Genomic DNA, 5,000 nt, shown 5'->3' on the forward strand with positions numbered 1-5,000 from the left:
CTCCCCGGATTTATATTCTGTCCCCTGTAGTTTTTGGTGAATTTTATTACATACAGATGGCTCCACGTGTGCTCAGATGGCAAGGAGTCTATCAGCAAGCCCTAGTGACCGATCCTGATTTCCCCATTCCTTGAATTGGCAGGGAAAATGAATACCATTGCTATCGATACTGTTATTATTGTTATTGATGTTATGATTATTAAATTGTCATTAAAATATTTCAGACAAATGAAATGATACAAAAGATGCTTTCTTAAAGTGAAAAAAAGGGGTAAACGGGGTAAACAGGTGAGATAGGTAGTTTCTAATAACTGGCTATTTGGTGATTAAGAACTTGTAGAGCCATCTATGTGTAAATACAATAAATAAACGTGTATTACAGTGGACATGGCATGTATTCTTGCCACATGGGGCGAATGGGTTAACACACGGATAAAAGAAAAGAAAGAAAACGGAGGAGGATGAAGAGAGGAAAATAGAGGAGAATAAGATGAGGGGAGAAAAAAATAGAAGAGAGAGAGAGAAAATATGAAAGTAGGGGGGAGGGGAGGTGAAGTAGAAGGAAGAGGGATACGTAAAGGGAAAAAGAAAATAGATAAAAAGAGGGATAAGAAAAGGGAGAAAGAAAATAGGAAAAAAAAAGAATTAAAAAAGAGGGAGGAAAAGATGAATAAGAATAAGACGGAGGAGAAAAAAAAAAGAAGAGAAGACTAAGGAGGAACTGAATGGGAAACAGATGGAAGAGGAGGAGAAGGAAAAGAGAAGAAGGAAGAAGATGGAGAAGATAAAGAGAAAGAATTATGATACGACTGCTACTATTAATGATAATTATGGTTAATCATGGTAATAAAGATAACAAAAACACCACAATAACAATAACAACAATAATAATAATAACAATAATAATAACAACAATTTTAACAATAACTACAACAATGATGATAATAACAGTAATCGCAATAATGATAATAATAAGAATGGGGAGCAAGAAGAGGAAGATAACAAGGAGGAAGAGGTAAGACAAGTAATACAAACTTTAGATGAATAAAACGTTTTTTTTTTTTTTTCTCCATTTTATAAGTAGGTGAGAGGTTACGTACTCCCTTAAATAACTGATTTTATCCTAAAAAAAAAAAAAAAAACCGATTTACGACAAATGGATTATAGTCCTAAATCCAAAAATGTCCCTAATTCCTTCAGGACAGCGTGTTCATTCATTCTCCAACATTTAACCCCGAACCTGTTGTAATTCAATAGCTTTTCAAAGGGTTAATTCAAACTTCTTATCCACAAAAATGAAACAATTTAAAAAAATATATTATACAAGTACAAAAAGATTCACTCGAACGAAGCTTATTTACCTCTCGTTAATTCATTTCATCAAGTTCATTGTGACAAATGCTGAAGAATGTATGAATGAGAAAGAATTAACACTTCACAGCGAAAACGTTTGAATGAAATATGAGTAAAATCTGTCGTGTGAAATCACCCAGGATCATTTACATTTTTTTTTTTTTTTTTTTTTTAATATCAGGGTTCGTTAGGCTATCGAATAAACCTGTAAAATAAAAATAAAAAGGAAAATAAAATAAAAGAAAAGACAACAACAGTACGGACTCTACTCATACCGGTGAGAATAACGAGTGAGGTTGCTTATTCTCACCGTGGAATCTCCTAATATCGATACCCACATTGGAGAAAATTGACTACTGAAACCTAAAGCATATCCGCTTTTTAGCAATATTCGTTCTCTTGAAACAACAACAACAACAACAAACAACACACACACACACACACACACACACACACACACACACACACACACACACACACACGCGATTCTTTGGCACTGACAATGTGTGTTTATAACTGCTCAGGACGATGAAGTTTTTCTTTATTTTCTCAATTTTCTCTCTTTAGCGGTATAGCCTCTGCCGCGCATGCGTAGTACGAACTTGGCAGGCTGGGGCAAGAGGTGTGTGGGCCGCGTGTGCTGTTTATTTACTAACTCCAAGTTCCTTTTTTTCCTCAAATGGACTTCGGTTATTGAATGAATTCCGTGGCAGATGAAGTTGATTGTTTTCCTTCTTCGCAAATAAATATCGGTTATTTGAAATTGTTATTAACTAAGAGAGAGAGAGAGAGAGAGAGAGAGAGAGAGAGAGAGAGAGAGAGAGAGAGAGAGAGAGAGAGAGAGAGAGAGAGAGAGAGAGAGAGAGAGAGAGAGAGAGAGAGAGAGAGAGAGAGAGAGAGAGAGGGAGAGGGAGAGCGAGAGGGAGAGGGAGAGAGAGAGAGAGGGATATATATATATATATATATATAGAGAGAGAGAGAGAGAGAAAGAGAGAGAGAGAGAGAGAGAGTATGAACTGTTTATTTTAACATGTCGCATAAAATGTTTCACATACATATCCTGTTATGAATTTTTCCCCTTTTGTTTTAACTTTTACGGTCTAATGACAAGTCGTAAAGTTTATAGTCACGTAGAAGAGGTTAGCTTGAGTGTTCGTTACATTATACGATATAAAGAGACTGTAATAAAATCTCTGTCTCCCTCCCTCCTTCAAGCCTCTGTCTAGCCTGTTCCTCTCTCTCTCTCTTTATTTTTTCTCTCTCTTTCATCAGCCTCCATTCTAAAGAAACTGTGTTGTGAAAAAGTATATGTATTACCGTTCACAATACAGTCCATTGGCACCGACCTCGTCAATGGCTGTGGCCTCTCTCTCTCTCTTTCTCTCTCTCTCTCTCTCTCTCTCTCTCTCTCTCTCTCTCTCTCTCTCTCGCTCTCTCTCTCTCTCTCTCTCTCTCTCTCTCTCTCTCGCTCTCCCTCCCTCCTCCTCCTCCTCCCTCCCTCCTCCCTCCCTCCCTCCCTCCCTCCCTCCCTCCCTCCCTCCCTCCCTCCCTCCCTCCCTCCCTCCTTCCTCCTCCTCCCCCCCTCCCTCCTCCTCCTCCTCCTTCTCCCTCCCTCCTCCTCCACCCACCTCCCCCCTCCTCCCCAGACAATGCTACCATACAGCAAGCTATCGTACTCAAGGATACAAAAATCTTCACAATCCGAATACAAAAAAAAACAAAACACACACACATCATTCCACGTTAAGACAAAAATAAAAAATAAATGAAAAGGCTACCGTCATGAGGGTATATAGTATACAAAAGAGTTTCTATATTTCACCAAGGGCGCTGGTCTTCGTGGTGTCTCGCTATCCCTTCTCTTTTACCTTCCTTGTCCCAGACGACCTTGCAGCGCCACAGGTAGATGAGCGGCGAAGGGAGGAACTAATAATAGTATTGGAAGGCTGAGGGCTTGGGGTGTGTGTGGGTGGGGGGGGGGGGGGCAAACTCCCTTTGGACGGATCTGGTTTTGTTTTGAGATGTATTATTTTTTTGTCTTGTTTTTTTTTTAATGTTTGATTTGAGAGTTATATGAGAAACCTGATATTAATGGAATAGTTTATTTTGCTGTTTCGGACAATGTTTACGTTCTTTTAAAAGTCTGGTTTTATATGGTCTGTTAGCAAAGGAATTGATGAATTGTGAAATAAATCCGTTAAAAAAAATCCTTCAGAATTCCAAAGTTATATGTATAATATATATAATAAATGGATGTATATTACGATATACTTTAACAGAAGTTGTAGATTGATATAATGCACTGCAATGAAACCGAGCACAATAGTAATATAATACCAAACGCACATGATGATGCAAAATAATTATTTATTAAATTATTTCCTTAAATTCTTCCTTTAATGAATACCTCCCTATCATAACGTGTAAGCCTTCTTTTACTTTCATATTTCCCGCCTAAAAGTTTTGTTGACAAGTGCCAGGCCTGCCAACCTTATGACATGATGGGGAATAGCTGACGTACCAACCTTTTCTCAATAGGAAAAAAAGTACAGTGTTGCCTGCTGGACATGACAAGTGTGAGAAAAATCCTAATTATTTAAGTGAATTTATCGATGAAACTCCATCTGATCACGGCACTTAAATTAGAAGGTACCGTAGTGCCATTAAACGTTATAGCTGTCGACAGTGCCAAGTTAGTAACAAGCTTTGCCTTTGTTTCAAATGTTCCCGAGCTGAAGTAAGTTTATTCTCGTCAATATTTTCACAATAAGAGTTTTCCGTTTAGTAAACGAATAAACGAGTAGATAAGCGAGACGAGAAATAATATAGGAGACATGAGAAATGAATAAAAATATGGAAATGCAGCAATAGAGGTAAATAATTAAGCAAATTTAGAAACTTTGCAACAACTTCATTCCTCTATATTTTAGCATGGCATGTAATTGCGAATTATATTTATGGCAACAATGATAATGATAGTAATAATAATAATAATGATAATGATAATAATAATAATAATAATAATAATAATAATAGTAGTAATAATAACAATAATAATTGAAAATAATAATTGTAATAGTAGTGGTAGTAGTAGTAGTAGTGGTAATAAAAATGAGGATAATAATGATAACATGAACAATAATTATAATAATTATCAATAATAATAATAACAATAATAATAATAATAATTATAATAATTATGATGATAATAATAATAATAAGATCAGCAACAACAACAAAAATAATACAAATAGTAAGAACACCAGAAATGATGATAACGGAGCTGAAAATAACAAAGATAATAATAATGATATTACTAATAATGACACTAAGAATAATCATAGTGATAATATCATAATGATAATAATAATGATAATGACTTTGATGATGATAATGATGATGATAATGATAATGCCAATGGCAATGACACTGGTAATAATAATAATAATAATAATAATAATAATAATAATAATAATAATAATAATAATAATAATAATGATAATGATAATAATTCTACTGACCATAATGATGATGATAATAAAAACAATAGTACTACTACTACAACTGCTCATGATTATCATAATACTGGTAATAATAATAATAATAATAATAATAATAATAATAGTAATAGTAATAAAATAACAATA

General features: G+C 34.8%; 2 protein-coding genes across 14 annotated transcripts in view; one reads left to right on the forward strand and one right to left on the reverse strand.

Moving 5' to 3' along the window:
* Positions 1-5,000, reverse strand: part of LOC125038915 (major facilitator superfamily domain-containing protein 6-like) — a 19,766-nt gene that overhangs the window by 12,971 nt on the left and 1,795 nt on the right. The gene's annotated exons all lie outside the window — the stretch shown is intronic.
* LOC125038916 overlaps positions 3,893-5,000 on the forward strand; it is a 29,039-nt gene continuing 27,931 nt past the window's right edge. For 9 of the 12 annotated variants that reach the window (XM_047632579.1, XM_047632578.1, XM_047632569.1 and 6 more), the window contains exon 1: positions 3,893-4,226. The gene's annotated coding sequence lies outside the window, so the exon portion shown is untranslated. The remainder of the gene's footprint in view (positions 4,227-5,000) is intronic. The other 3 variants (XM_047632575.1, XM_047632570.1, XM_047632576.1) reach the window with 3 other exon arrangements.

This window comes from Penaeus chinensis, chromosome 26 (genome assembly GCF_019202785.1).
Source record: "Penaeus chinensis breed Huanghai No. 1 chromosome 26, ASM1920278v2, whole genome shotgun sequence".
Classification (NCBI taxonomy): domain Eukaryota; kingdom Metazoa; phylum Arthropoda; class Malacostraca; order Decapoda; family Penaeidae; genus Penaeus; species Penaeus chinensis.